The 16,368-nt window shown below is 42.1% G+C and overlaps 1 protein-coding gene and 1 long non-coding RNA gene across 8 annotated transcripts in view; one reads left to right on the top strand and one right to left on the bottom strand.

Annotated features, from left to right (window-relative positions):
- Window positions 1-16,368, bottom strand: part of CACNA1I (calcium voltage-gated channel subunit alpha1 I) — a 376,571-nt gene that overhangs the window by 176,718 nt on the left and 183,485 nt on the right. The window lies entirely within an intron of this gene.
- Window positions 3,907-7,967, top strand: LOC308457523. Of its 2 annotated transcripts, none has more exons than XR_013976962.1 (3): window positions 3,907-4,064; window positions 6,481-6,633; window positions 7,527-7,967. It is a non-coding gene; the product is annotated as an uncharacterized lncRNA (long non-coding RNA). The 2 variants fall into 2 exon arrangements; XR_013976963.1 differs by having other exon boundaries at window positions 3,907-4,078.

The raw sequence follows: 16,368 nt of genomic DNA, 5'->3' as shown, positions 1-16,368 counted from the left end.
CAGATTTCAACCAAGAAGGTAGGCAAAGAAAAGGTATATGGGAAGAGAGAGACTGTCATGCATTAGACAGGCACACTCATGAGATGTCCTGTATGTTGTGTGACTGCAGGCCACTGACCAGTTTAAAATTGGCAACATGGTCCACAGGCCAGCAAATAACTTTGGTTCCAGTTTAAGTGTAATACCAGTTCCCCTTATTCCCCAATTCTGTCAGCAGAGGCAGAATAGGTACATAAATATTATTTAGCTTGACCTTCAAATGCATACACATTAGCCTTTATAATTTACCATCATTAATAAGGGCTACAATTCAATGTACCTCTCTACTAAGTTTCTAAAAGCATATATTTCATCTCACTGCTATGCATTTTATCCCACATCTACCGCTTATTGATCTACAACATTTTTCCAGGAAACTGGCAATCCTGGGTGTTGGGTGGAGAGAGTGAGGAGGAAAGTTCCTAAACATGTAGGTAGAAAAGCTCTAATAATAATGCTAAGCAGAAATGCTTCCAGAATAATTCAGTACAGTTGTCAACTTTCTTTTAATATAAAGTAGAATGAAGGTGTTGAGTAAAATTTTAATGTAAGGATCAATTGAAGTTTGCATTTCCTGGATTTGGTAGCATTTAAATTGCAAATTCCTTCACCTCAACTAGGAGAAGAAGAGAAGAAGAAGAGTTTGAATTTGATATCCTGCCTTTCACTCCCCTTCAGGAGTCTCAAAGCGGCTAACAATCTCCTTTTCCCTTCCTCCCCCACAACAAACACTCTGTGAGGTGAGTGGGGCTGAGAGACTTCAAAGAAGTGTGACTGGCCCAAGGTCACCCAGCAGCTGCATGTGGAGGAGCGGGGACGCGAACCCGGTTCCCCAGATTACGTGACTACCGCTCTTAACCACTACACCACACTGGCTCTCAGTGGAGCTGGATCTAGGCAGTGAGCATAAGAATTCCTTACCTGTACTGGATTTCAACTTATTTTTTGTATGTGCTATTGTTGTTTCAGACTGTTTTAATGTATGTAACTGTTTAATTTTTTATATATATTCAATCGTGTAAGCTTTTTTTATATGTGGGGTGCATGTATGTGTTATCTATTGTAAATCACTTTGGGATGCCTCAGTTCACCTCACTTGGTATGTTATTCCTCTTCAGATTGCTTTTCCCAACTTTGATTGGCTTGCCAAACTGCAAAGAAATGACCTTCCCATCAACATCCTAGTATAACTGTGCCAATGTATTATGCAAATGTAGGACTGACTTTGAAAAATTATCAGAAACTTCAGCTGGTTCAAAATATGAACTAATGGGAGTTATTATTGTTATGCAATAATATATAATAACTCCCATTAGTAACCAGACTAATTAGTAACATTGGTAATCTGACTAATTGCCTTGACTATGAAACGTTTTCTCAAGGAAGATCCACTAGGTGTCTGCTTTGCTACCTTTCAGGAACCAGGTGAAGATTGTTCTGTTTATTCCAGCTGTTTCTTAATAGGTTGTGATTCAGGAATATTTTTAATGGAGTTTGTTTGTGCTTAAGGTCGCTGCTGTTTCTACTTTGCTTTGCTTTTACTGCTGGTTAGGGATGTGGTTTAATTTTATTCACTGCTGTAACTTTTTTTTTTACTGCTGTGATATATATTTATTTTCTTGAGAGCCGCTTCAAAAGCCGCTCGTGGCAGAAAGGTGGCATAAAAATATTTAATATAAATAAACAGTATGGGAAGGAGAGTAATTTTATGCTTGTTAGTCACAAAGAATTAGTGTGATGAATTAGTATGATTAAGAGGCAGGATATAAATATTTTAAATCGTTCAAATGTTAGAATATTCCTTATGAATAGGAACTCATCTTTCAGGAATTCCTGAGGTTCCCATTTTAGAAGGTGAATATGCTTTGTGAATAGGGAGTCCCTTTTCAAGAAGCCCAACAGATCCTTTTAAAATCCTTACTTCTCTTCAGCATCTTTTAGTGCATTCACTCAGTCTCTAATTCATTTTATCCAGATGGTTCAATATATAGAACTGGCAATATTTCAAAACAAAATGCTATTTTTGTTTTTAGAGGATATATCTGTAAGGCTGGCCCCGGAATAATTTAACTAGAACAGTTGCTAGTAAGTAGTAGCCACTTTCCTTAACAACAACAACAATTACCAAAGACAATTTGGCAATTTGGAAAACAGCCTGCCTTCACTTGAGGCACTTCATGAACTTGGGGCCCATTCAAGGCTCCTTTTTCACTCCCCCAAATCACTGTTGGTTTTTTTAAAAAATGGCTGTAACTTTTTTCTTTTGACAGAAGAGCATGAAATTTGCAGGCATGCTACCCCCTACAGAGTGTATAAATCCTGTCAAAGTACAGGCAAATAGGTCCAGGGGGAAGGGTTGTGCTGAGCACCTTTAAAGGTTGATTTTATTTTTTTTAACTTTTCAAGTTTGGGGCAAAATTGGATGAAATTTGCAGTTAAGTTTACTCCTTCTGAGGACATGAATTCTGCTAAATTTCAGAAGGATAACTGCAGGTGTTTGCCCCGAAGTCAGGCTGGTGCAACTGTAGAGAGGGTAAATAAGGAATCACTGAGGCTATCCTTGTGTTCTGTGGGCAATTGGTCGGAAAACTACAGAATGAGAGAGGTGCAAGACAGCTGCCAAATTGCAAACTATAGATTCAGAAGATTTTGTGTTATGTGCCTTTAAAGTTGGTTTTGGGTGGGAAGACCTAAAACACACTTGTTTTTCAGATGAAATTATTTTCTCTGATTACAAACTTGACCTGTTAGTGACAATGCAACTTTCCCCCTGACATTTCTCTGCTTGATGTTAACCCTCCCCTCCCTATGCCCTGACATTATGGTGTTGTTGTAAGTTAGGAGGCATAACTTTCACTTTCAGTAGGTAAGTATCTGCAGCATTTCCTCCTCACCCCCCCCCCCAATGTCTGGATCACTGAGATTCTACAAAATGCTTCAAAAGCAAAATAATAATAATAATAATAATAATAATAATAATAATAATAATAATAAATTCCTCTGAGGCACCATAGTTCACCTCAAAATCCATCCAAACCCAATACTACTAAAAATACCCTCGTTACTAGAGAACCAGATTACTGTTTTTCAAAAGGAGTTGGTGGAGGGAATCAAGGAAACTATAGACACTACAGCCCAACCACTGTCCAAGATAAATAATTGGGAGACCTAAAGTACTATTTATATGTATTGTGATGTGTCAGGCTTTGTTGGTTCAAGAAAGCCTTCCTCAGGTTTATTAATTTCAATGGGCCTACTCCAGGCAGGACTTAGTTGAATGAAACCTATAATTATATAATAATAATTACATTTTTCAGTCACTTTATGCAATAAAAAGTCTCAAAGCAACTTGACAAGGTAAAAAGCAACACATAATAGCAATTTAAGACCCAATAAAATGTAAAACCATGAATACTACAAAAGAGATAAAATACTCGCACTGCAGTGCGAGTCCTACCTATAGAGAATATTTAGGAATCCTTAGGATTCTGAACTATGACATTCTTTTGGATCAGGCATCTCAAAATGGAGACTGTTGTTGTCAAGAAAGGGTGAAGCAAAACCAGGTTATGTGCCTTGCAGAATGCTTTCCCGCAAAGTGGCTAAGGGTGGCCAGCTAATATATCTATATAATCATGGTGCAGGCAAAGATGCAGCTAATAAAACCACATCCCATAAATTGTTAGACAGAAAGCACACAAGCACACACACACACACATACATGCCTTGTTGCCAAGTCTTTTCCAGAAAGAGCAGCCCATCCTCTGAGCCACCTCAGAGTCTGAACACTGTAGGCCATCATGGAATGTGACAAATCTCCAGTCAGAGGCCCAAAGTTCCTTCTACCTCAGGAACTGATAAAAGTGTTGCCAAGGCGACCGCTGCCGGCTTGGCTGACAGCTGCAAGTCAGGCCAGTTTGCTGGGCAGTCGGTGCCAGGGGTACATTCAAAACCCAACACTGTGCAAGGCTGATAAGCCATTTCTCCTCCTCTTCTCCCTCCCTTTCCCACCTGTGTGACATCAGGTATTTCAAAATAGGTAACCAGGGAGGGGGGTCGAAAACGTTTGCTAATTTGCATGTGGGGTTATGGTGCCTTTTCGTTTTGTTTTTTAAATGATCAAAACCAAGTTCTGTTTCCTTTGTCCGGTTGGTCCTGTTGACCTTTCAGACATACTTCCCAGCTTCAACTGCTGTGCAGTAATTATCATGTGGGCTGTGCTGTCATTTACAAAGCTCCCGTCTTCATAGGATTTAAGACCATTTTCAGTGAGGTCCCCTCCTTTGCCAAGGTACTTCCTCCACTGGCAGTCACACATATCTTGAATATGTCTTCTTCTTTTTTGTTGCTTCCTGACTGTCGCCTTTCAGAGGTTTCTTTGAATGTGCGTAAAAAGAAATGATGCACTGTATATCTGTCAGAATAGACCGAAATTTGCTGCATACGCACTTGGCTTTCAAAGAAAGAGACACATGTACCCCACCACACAGCATCAGCAATTATGCGATATATTGTACAACCAGATGGGATTAGTGACAAATGTGACTTTGCATATATTCAGGAATGTTAGTTTCTTTTAGAAGAGCGTAAGAATTGTGATTTGGGGTCAAGAGTAACAAATGACTAAGTGAATGTTTTCTTAGCGCACATTTCTTATGTGGTAAGAAGTCTCTTCTGAGTACTGAGCCTGTCTTCAAGACACGAAAGCTATACTGTATGACTTAAGATTCAATTCTCACAAATTAATATTCAAGGTGGAAGAAAAAATCCACAGGTCACAGAAGTTCCAATAATCATGAGTTGCATCCCTACAAGGTTTGTTTGTTTTTTAAAAAGTTATAGCATGCCAATAAAGCAAACTTATTTTAACATAAAGTGCTTTAAAAGAGTGCTGTCATGCCAAGGTAGTGGCAAATGCTTTTGATATCAAGGGACCACAGAAGGCAGAAAACTTTGACATCCAAATTACCATTGCTCTAGAGAATGTGTGTTGCTCTCATAGCACTCTGAGGCAGCTGGTTTCCCGAAGGTGATTTAATTTAAAATGAATCAAAATGAGGGTAAAAAACCTTTGCCTGTGCAGATGTTGTTGGACTACCACTCCCATCATTCTTGATCATTGGCTATGCTGGCTGGACCTGATGGGAGTTGGAGTTTGACAAAAACTGGAGGGCCACAGGTTAGCCACCCCAGCTTTAAGGATTCACTAGTTACACTGCTTAAATTAAGTTCTGTGAACACAGGTGCTATACCTATCAAACTTTGCTCTATTTGTAGCACCTCAGCTGATTTGGGTATCCACCCTTCCACCAAACTCTTCACAGTAGCTGGTCAGAGTCAGATCCATAATGTTTTGGTGTAGCTTAGGTTGAAAGGCCTGTTTCAGATGTCATGGTCAAATACTGAGCTGTTCCTCAGGTCCATACACTTTTGCCTCCCTTCGTGCACTTCAATTCCCTCTTTTATTTTCTTGAACCTTATAACTGTAGCTTGCTGTGACATCCCAATTGACCAAACTATGGTCACATAAGCTATACTTTCCCTCCAAAACAGAACTTTAGGCCACATGTGAACTACCTAAGTTTCTATTTCTGGTTTGGAGGCAAACTATGGTTTGCAGTAACCATAGTTTGCCTGATTTGGTCATAACAGCAAACAAGTGTTACTGCAAACAAGGAAGTTAGGGAGGAAGTGCATGAAGGGAGGACGAGGAAGCGTGCAAGTCCAATAAAGTCATACCTCGGGTTGAAGTCACTTCAGGTTGAGTGTTTTCAGATTATGCTCCGTAGCGACCCGGAAGTAACGGAATGTGTTACTTCCGGATTTTGCCGCTCGTGCATGCGCAGACGCTCAAAATTACGTCACGCGCAGATGCAGCGAATCACGACACGCGCAGATGCACAGACGTGGGTTGCGTTCGCTTCAGGATGCGAATGAGGCTCCAGAACGGATCCCGTTCACATCCAGAGGTACCACTGTACATGATTCTCTGATGACTGATCTGGGCTGCCATGTCATGTCCAAGGCAACCCAGGAAATGCCACTCTTGATTGCAGATATGAATTTAGCTTTCACATATCTAACTCAATGTTGCAACTAGGCACTACACCACACTGGTTCTCTTTACCTGAATGTGTTGTAGATATCTAATTGCCAAATCTCTGCTCCATGAATAGACCACACATACGAAAACATACATACTTTTGCAAACCCAGCTTCCAAACGTCTGTGGTAGCATACCTTTTTGACTTCATTCTGTTTTCAAAATACTCTGGAGAATGTACTCCTGAAGGAAGCGATGGAATTCCCATTATATAAACCTCAGTCCCTCACAGCTGAAGTTGTCCTGCTGTTACTTTGCCTGCCTCATAATAGCAGCAATGCCTACCAATAGTTACAGAATTTACGCCACTGTATAGTTCTTTCTTTTTCTCTTTAAAGGCCTGGCAATTGTTAGTGCTAATGCTGGATAACCCTCTCCCTGCAAGTGCTTCTTTATTAACTGGCAGAGATTGCAAAAGGATCTATGAGCAGCAAGCAAGTCAGGATAATTCCTTAGTCACCTCCACTGCTGGCCAGCCATAAAAGTGAAGCGTAAGTACCCAGAAAAAGGTAATTATCATCAGCCTTTTCAGCAGCGGCCAAAGGACAAATTGCTCTCCAAATCCATCCTTTTCCGCACTTTGCCCCAGCTTCCCATAACAGGCAGGGTTTCTTGCCTGAGCATAAAAAGCATTGGATGAAATATCAGGGGACAGCAATGGAGACAGATACACAGTCTAGAGAGCTGTCACAATACATTTCTAATCCTTGGCTCCTACACCCCCCTGCCCCCAAATGACTCTATATTCCCCTCGCTTCCTCAGCTGGGCCCTTCTTCAGAAGCCCTGCATTTCCATTTTATATGGGAGCCTCGCAAGAGCAGCTTCTATTCCTAGAATTCTCTTTCACTATAAAGGAGTTCCAGAAGTCAGACTGACTTGTTTTCTTTCAAATTGGCCCTTTAAATATGATCCTGTTTATGTTTGAAAACATGCTAAGTCTGACTGAAATGGAACACAATATGTTTTTTTTTTGCTCTTCAGACAGGGAGAATTCAGAGACTGCTCCTTCTGCAATGAATCTGGTTTATTTGCAGCATGGAGGCACAGCCTGAGTACTCTCTGATATATGAAGCATCCCTTGATTGTGCAAATGCTTCCTGATGGTGTCTTTTGTGTTCCTGTCACTCCTGATTTATTGGGCCTTTTCCACACAGAAAAAGAATTTGCATTTCAATTTCCATTACTAGTCTCCCTCTCCCCTGCAGTGTTCCACATCTGGAAAATATGCATGCTTTGCTTTCTCCCACAGACATTTCTCCAGTCTGGAGAGTTCTTTAGCAGCTGGCAGGGAATGGGTTTATGGGGGGTTGCCTACTACCCATAGCTGCCTCTGCCCTGGTTTCTCCTTTGCCCCTCCTGGATTCTCTTTTCCTTGGCTTCCAGAATGGAGTGGAAGGGTCAAAGAGGCTCCTCTTCCTGCTCATCCTTGTCTCCCAGCAGCAGAGCTAAACGCCTGAGCTCTCTTCTCCTCAACCATCCTGCCACATCTGTTTTCTGAGGGGCATGAGAGGGCCTTCTCTGTGATGGCCCCCAGCTTGTGGAATAACTTCCCCTCCAATGTGCTGTCTTGTGCCATCACTGCACGCCTTTTGATGTACTTTTTACCCACATCTTTGGCTGAGAGGATGTTTTCTCTCCTGCGCTATTGTTCAGTGCAGCTATTTTGCTACCTGGCTCATTTTGCGGCTTTGTTCTATGATTTTAATGAAAATTGTACCTGTTTTAATATTGTTTTGTTCTTGTAGCCTGCCTTGGGACCATTTGGTAAAGAGTGGACTATAAGATCAGTCAGTCAAATTTATAGTACTGCAACCATCCCAGTTTTATGAGAGTTCCCTGGCAATTTGAAAGACTTCCTGTAGGTGGAGTTTGAATCTCCACCACCATGGCCATAGAACTACAAGGACACCCTCTCTCACACCTGGGGCTCCAGAGCACTGTGCCGCTTCTGTGCCCATACACCTTCCCCACCATGGACATTTTCTTTCTCCCACTGTCCAAAGCAGAGGGAGGATGGGGTGGGGGAGTGGCACTCAGATTGGCAGCACATGGGAAGAAGTAGAGGCACAATCTGAACAAGTGGTGCCAGGATACTATAAGAAGTTCATTATATCAGCATGCCAGGTGGCCTGTCATCCTTCTTACACCAACTGACATGGATGATGCATTTTGACCAGCTTTTTGCAAGGGTACACATCCCTACTAATCATTCCTGTGCAGGCAAAACATTGTGTTAGAACTGGCCTGTTACTGATGAAACTCCATGCTTGGAGGCTGAAATGCCTTGAGAGCAAGAACATTTTATTATAAGGTTCAGGATAGACAAAAGAAACTATGAAATTCACTCCCAAAAGAGGCAGTGATGGCCTCCAACTGGGATGGCTTTAAAATAGGATTCGACAAATTCACGGAAGATATGGCTGTCAGTGGCTACTAGCTATGATGGCTGTGCTCTGCCTCTATTATCAGAGGCAAGAAGCTTCTTTCTGAATACCACTTGCTAGAAATCACAGGAGGGGAGAGTACTGTTGCACTCAGGTCCTGCTTCCAGGCCTCCCATAGGCATCTGGTTGTCAACTGTGATTACAGGATGCTGGACTAGATGGGCCAGTGGCCTGATCCAGCAGGCTTTTCTTATGTTCTCACCTCACACTTGCAGAAGAATCCTGTTTCTCGGGTTCTAAAGAAATGGCACCATTGCTAGAAACCTGCCTTGGATGCACTGTGATCTTAGCAACATTCATTATCATTGTACCCTTCCCCCTTTTGGAGAGGAGGTATATTAATAATATTACACTGTGTGCAAAATGTAGTAAGCCATGTTGTCTTCAAATGAAAGCTCCCTGGAGGCCTCACACCTGGAAAGCAGCAAGTATTTCTGAGACCACGTTTCAGCCGCGCAGGGAGAACAGCGTGAGCAGTTGGGTCAGGTGGAATTGGCACTGGCTCTTACCTCTCTCTGTTTTTGGCTGCATTTTTTGCTGTCACAAGTAGTAAATTCCAATAGACGAGTTTACGATGCTGTGTAGATAAAACCCAGGAATATAAATCGTTTTCTCACAAGGCTACTTGAAAGTAGAGATCAGAAAGAATTGTTCAGATTCTAGACGAGTAGTTTTCAACCAGGGTGCCGTGGCACCCTGAGGTGCCTTGAATGATGGCCAGGGGTGCTGCGGGTAACACTGGGCCTCTGGACTTCTTTCCTTCCCTCTCTCCTCTGACGCCCTCTCCTGTCTCTGCCTCCCAAAGGCTTGCACAGATGCTTATTGCAGCAGCCCTGGCTACAAGTTCTGCAGGCGAATGGTGTCTCTGGAAGCCACTTCTCTTTGGGGCAGGGAGGGAGAGCAGCTCAGAGACCAGGAGTGGCGGTCGCAGTTGCCCAGAGGACTCCCAAGGAGAGAGGAGAGGAGGCTGAGAGAACACTCCACAAGGGAGGGTTTTGAAAAAGGGTGAGAGGCTGCCAGCTCTGCAGGCAAGGTATGCTGCTATGCAAAGTGCCAGGACAACAGCAAGAGGCACAGACCACCCTCTTTCCTGTTTATCAAGCCTTAAATTAGTTAGAAAAACAAGCCATCATATCTGTAAACAACTCAGTTAATTTCTACATCAATCTCAGGCAAGGAACTCACCTAGCTCTAATCTTCTCCCTTATGCACTGTTTGGCTCTTGACAATATCTAAGAGATCTAACTCCCCCCGCCCCCGTGCTGTTTGTCTTATCTAAAGTACCCCTATGAAGCTATTTGCCCTGCGGGGAGACACATGCAGGAACTATATGGGGTACCTGCATGTTTTAGGCGGTGTTAGTAACCACTTTAGGAAAAGGAATAGAAGGACAGACACAGTGGGGCAGCACAGTTTTGCCCCTCCACATAATGCCTCTGCAGGTACAAATTTCACCACTACACACTATGCGAAGCAAAATAATTAAACACGTATTGAAATTTCGGATGGACAACCATGTCAATGTTAGATTCTCTCGGTTTCTCATTTTTCCAACCTTAAATTCAGTTCTCTGCATTTCTGCATCAGTTTGCCATTTTTTTACAATAAAAAGTCTTCTTGGAAATTTGTGAGGATTTAACTGTGAAATTCTCCTAGCATACACCTTTCTGTATGCAATAATAATAATAATAATAATAATAATAATAATAATAATAATAATAATTTATTTATACCCAGCCCATCTGGCTGGGCTTCCCCAGCCACTCTGGGCGGCTTCCAACAAAACATTAAAATACAGTAGTCCATCAAACATTAAAAGCTTCCCTAAACAGGGCTGCCTTCAGACATCTTCTAAAAGTCTGGTAGTTGTTGTTCTCTTGTCTAACGCACACAGTTTTGCTGGCAATTTTGCTGAACAGGGTGCATTTTTGCAGGTTATTTTCATGAATATATTAATTTCATGCATATTTTCCCTTAACGTACACATTTTTTGAACAGTTCACAAAATTCAGACAATCATGAATTTTGAATGAAAGCTGTGTTTCAGTTTGCATATTGTTTCAGGAACTGTGAATTAGGCAGATGTGCATTAAAATGTGAAGCAAAGAGAATCCCCCCCCCCCATCTCTAGTTAAGATAGTGCCTTTGTATGCACTTATATGCGCAAGGGGATTGGGAGAAGGGTGTTAGATATGATCATATTGAAAGTGAGGAAAGTTTTCTCTCATAAAGTTTATTGCTGTGTGCCTTTCTCTAACAGCTGCTTTCTTGCTTCACAGCACCCTCTTAGGTTGTTTTTGGAGACAGTGGCACTCTGTTTGTGCCAAAGCAATCCAGCTCTCTAGGGCTGAAACAACATTTCTTCCAGCAGAATAGTGTATTGGCTCATCTAGTCTTGTTTAAATGTCACTAGCAAAGGGACATCCACAGAGGCACCGTTCCAATGGTGGGGGAAGAAGGCGGGTAAAGAAATCTCAGTAGAGGAAGGAAGATGCACAAAGCTACTTAGAGCTGCTGTTCTTTGCTGTGCTCAAGATTAAATCGCAAAAAGGCAGCATACAGTCAGAACATTTTTACTATACAGTGGTACCTCGGGTTACAGACGCTTTGGGTTACAAACGCCGCTAACCAGGAAGTAGTTGCTCCAGGTTAAGAACTTTGCCCCAGGATAAGAACAGAAATGGCGCACCAGCGGTGTAGTGGCAGCGATAGGTCCCATTAGTGAAAGCACACCTCAGGTTAAGAACCGTTTCAGGTTAAGAACGGACCTCTGGAACAAATTAAGTTCTTAACCCGAGGTACCACTGTATTTTAATGGATGATATCTAGCATTAGTCATACTCAAAGTACCATAGAATCAGTGGACATTTTAATGGTCTCCTTTAGGTATGGCTCATCATCCTATGATTATAATAATACTATCAGGTAAGGTAAAGGTAAAGGACCCCTGGACAGTTGAGTCCAGTCAAAGGCAACTATAGGGTGCGGTGCTTATCTCGCTTCTGGCCGAGGGAACTGGTGTTTGTCCACAGACAGCTTTCCAGGTCATGTGGCCAGCATGTCTAAACCACTTCTGGCACAGCAGAACACTGTGATGGAAGCCAGAGCACATGGAAACGCCATTTACCTTCCCACTGCAGCAGTACCTATTTATCTACTTGAACTGATGTGCTTTTGAACTGCTGGGTTGGCAGAAGCTGGGACAGAGCAATAGGAACCCACCCTGCCACACGGATTTGAACTGCTGACCTTCCGATCATCAACACATATTCAGACCAAGCAGTCATGCACACACACTATTTAACCCAAAGGAGTTAAATTTCCATAGCTTTGCACATAACACTAAATCATATTTAGAAACAAACAATGGCTTACAGTGAATTAGCAGCGTCTGTTCTTGGTTTCTGCCTGCGGTTTCTTTGCACAGAAACAAAACACAAGTGCTGGTCTGCACATAACACTAAGTGAACACTGTAGTTTGTTTCCTCCTTACTCAGCAAAGCAAGGGACAGGGCGGGCACAATCTGAACAGAGGGTAGAATCTAAGCAGCATGTACAAGCCCACCAGTCATTCATGTAAGCCATGATTTGTTTAGGGCCTTTCAACACTTACTATTTATAGCTCGGGATTAGGGATTTTTAGTATGCTGCCACACAACAACATCATTATTTAGCTAGTATTCAGGAATAATGTGTTCAAAAAACCCCACTTTTTCTGCTACTGTTAAAAACAACAACAAAAACCCTTACTTTAATATCCAAAATGGATCCTCAACATTTTCATTTATGCAGCATGTGTACAATCATTATCCTGGTTTCTGTGTGGAGGGGTTGGAGAGTTGGTGTGCATAGTCTGGAGACATCTGTTTTGCGCTGCTTCCCTCTGACCAGTGTGAGCTATCTGTTTGTGAGCTCAGTTCATAGGAAAAATATGGCAGGTCGAGATGATGGCACTCAGTCAAAGTACTGCCCATAACAGCAATCATCAGCTGCAGACAAAATCAGAATTCCGGAATACTAGGCATCAATTTCTTTTTTAAGCCATGAAAGGGCTATTGCCATGTGCATGCTTATAACGCCAACATTTAGTACCTGGAGGAGCATGTAAGGGGTTTGACTACAACCATGGAACTTTTCTCAATTTGAGCACAACTCACTATTAGCATGAAAATGAAAACTCAGTAATAACAGCCACATGCAGCCAAAGGTGTGGACAATCAGCTACTAATTCACTGTTTAAAAACATTGGATGAATAGCAACTATGCCACTGTAAACAGTAAATGCAGAAAGGCCCTTAAGACTGTGGTTTAGTGCAATGTGCAAACCAGGCCAGTAGGATGAACGATAAGTGCTGCTCCTGAGCAATAATCGTGTGTCATCTGAAACACAGGAGAAGTAGAACACAAATTGTGCCCCTGGATATAAGAAGATACTGTACCTCTTCAATTGAATGTTCACTCAGATATTTAAATTTTACTATTTTTACCTCATATAACCATCTCGATATAAAAATATGCATCTTTTAAATATTGTGTCAATCATTCCTCTTCCTCCTCAGCACTTAAGTCTTTGAAACGATGTAGGTTCTTCTTATTATATCCCTTGCACCTATTTCCTGCTTTTACACAGAAAGCCTACTCATGACGTACGCTCTGTGTTCCTCTGCACCTGTGGCACTCATCCATGCATCACCAAGGCAAGCGGGTGAAAGTGAGCAGAGCAGAGGAATCAATAAGCAAAGTCTAGTCTAGTGCCTCGGCTCACTCCTGGAATGTGTAACGTTATGCCTGCAAAAGTGATGGTGGAAGGTAAGAAACACCCATTGCAATCAGTTGACTGCACTCTCACATCTTCTTAGTATATCCTCACAGCCACAACAGATGATGCAATTCTGGCCAACTCTGCAGCAAATCATAGCATATTACTAGGAGGATAAAGACAAAACTAAGGACCACACAGAACACATATATTAAAGGGAAGCCACATAGGGCTATATCACTTTGTCCTCACATTCATCAAACAAAGTCATGGAGGAGAAAGCTTTAAGTGGCTACCAACCATGATGGCTGTATGTTCTACCTCCACTGTCAGAGGCAGTGTGTCTCCATGTGCCCATTGCTGGGAATTACAAGTGGGGAGAGTGCTATTACACTCAGGTTGGCTGCTAAGAGGAAAAAAATGGTAAACTTAAAAGGGCCTCAGGTCTGATGCAGCAGGGCTCTTCTTATGTTCATGTGAACTGAACACACAGGTGGGAACTTGGTGGTGGAGACACTGTCGAAAGGAAACTTTGCAAAAACACTAAGATGCACAGCAAAGTGGTTTGTCTGCTCAGAACCCTTAGAGGTGCCCTGCCTCAAAATCCCAGACACAAATACTCATGAGGAACCCCTAACTAATTTCCCATCTTTTAAAACGGCCTCGGTCCTGTATACCTGAAGGAGCGTCTCCACCCCCATCGTTCAGCCCAGATACTGAGATCCAGTGCCGAGGGCCTTCTGGTGGTTCCCTCATTGCGAGAAGTGAGGTTACAGGGAACCAGACAGAGGGCCTTCTCAATAGTGGTACCCACCCTGTGGAACACCCTCCCTTCAGATGTGAAGGAAATAAGCAGTTATCCTATCTTTAAAAGACATCTGAAGGCAGCCCTATTTAGGGAAGTTTTTAATATTTAATGCTGTACTGTTTTTACATTTGATTGGGAGCCGCCCAGAGTGGCTGGGGAGACTCAGCCAGATGGGTGGGGGTATAAATAAATTATTATTATTATTATTATTATTATTATTATTATTATTATTTATTATTATTATTATTATTATTATTAAAAGAACAATATTGCACTGCAGAAAAGAAAAATCGCATTAGAGATGTAAGGGGTGTAAGATGTTGTTATTTTTGCTCTAAGCAATCACCAGTATATTTGAAGGGCTGCCTGTTCACATGTGAATGTGCCTGTTCCCGAAGATCTTCATTAGTGGTCCCACTTCGACAGTTTAGGCAGGTGACAACTGAAGGTGGGGTGCCATCACTGAGAAAGCCCTGACCGGAATATTCTCCCCAGGAATCGCCATCTGGTGCCCACTTTAGTAGCTTTTAGGCACCAGATGAGGAAGCTTATTCTCCCAATTTCTTAGTGGATAATATTTTAATGCAGCTTATGCTGCTAACTGATGGTTTTATTGTTGGTTAACTTTTACTGCAGTTAATTTTTATTGCAGTTAATCACTGCATATGTATATTGCCGTTTGTCTTCAACTTTTGTATTTGCCACCCCGGGAATTAGTTTTTCAATGAAAGGCAGAGGACAGGAAAAGTAATGATGAATAAACAGTAACTTTGTAGGAGATAGAAGTTTCCAAAATATTTTTATCTATTTGCTCTATTGCTTAATTTAAAACATTTCATAGCTGTTCTTAGTCGCAAATGCAATTCCAGAATGGATTATAGCTGAAATACACGTCATGTACACTGTGCAATCAGCTAAGCAAACAAAGCAGAGAAATGACAAACAAGCCATAAAAAATTTGCATCCATCCTGGCACTGAACTCTAACAAAGGCCTGGACAAATAGCCAAGCCTTCTGCTGGCCTTGAAAACTCAAAAGGGTTGGTGCTACTCAAATCCTAGGGAAGTGTATCTTCCAAAACTGGGGTGCCACCACCTATCCCTTATGACACCACATAGTGAGCCTCAGCTAGAGGGGGCACATCCAAAAGAACCTATTCGATGGTGACCCCTAAAATACTAAATAAAAGATAGAATCTTTATTAAGTCTGTGGCTGCATTCAGACATGATGCCAAACCATGGTTTGGTGTTATCTCTGAACCTACACTAGCTTACAAACAATGGTTCTTGAGGGGCTACCAAACCATGGTTTGAATTTAGTTTGCAAACCAATTTGTGCTGCCTGTAGTTTGCTGTTGAATTTGAGTTTACAACCATAGACAAACCATAGCTGGGGGGATTAGTCTATTTCAAGAGACTGCTGCACCAAAGAGAAAGGAGTGAATTTATGAGGAAGAGCCATACCTAAGTGGTTGAGTACGCACTTTACATGCAAATGTCCCATGTTCAAATACTAACATCACTAACCGGCACTGAGGGATATGTCTGCCTGGCACCCTCTAGAGCAGGCATAGGCATGTTTTGGGACTACAACTCCCACCATCCCTAGCTAACAGGACCTGTGGTCAGAGATGATGGGAGTTGTAGTCCCAAAACATCTGGAGGGCCGAGTTTGCCTATGCCTGCTCTAGAGTCTCTGTTGGTCAGTGTAGAGTCTACCCTAGACAGTATTGAGCTAGAAGGACCAATGGTCAGATGCAGTATAAGGCAGCTGCTTACGTTCCTAATTTCTGAAGTTGAGTGCTGAGCAGATGGAAAATGAACAAAGACAAGCAGCTCTAAACCACAGCATGCCTGCTGTATATCTAGAAATACAAAACATGGTTTGATTCCTTAATTATGGTCAGCACAAAGCTTGTCTTGAAGAGGTAGGTATTTAAACTGAGTCTATATCTTCCATTTTATGGGACTACAGTCAGTAGAAAAACACAACTGATCAGATAAAATGGCCATATTTAGGATTACACAAATTGAGACTCAGATAGCACTATGATCACTAGTACAGCTGAATGGGTTGTTAAATGTGACATATAAAAACCAGACTAGGTCTTGCCATTTACAACCCGAGAGGCTGTGATCTCACTTATTTGTCTGCAGGAAAAACAGAGGCACAGGAGCAAAAGGAGGAGTTCAGACAGAAACTATTCGATTGGC

This window comes from Podarcis pityusensis (assembly GCF_964106645.2).
Source record: "Podarcis pityusensis genome assembly, chromosome: 10".
Lineage (NCBI taxonomy): Eukaryota > Metazoa > Chordata > Lepidosauria > Squamata > Lacertidae > Podarcis > Podarcis pityusensis.
This window is presented reverse-complemented; position numbering and strand designations above follow the sequence as displayed.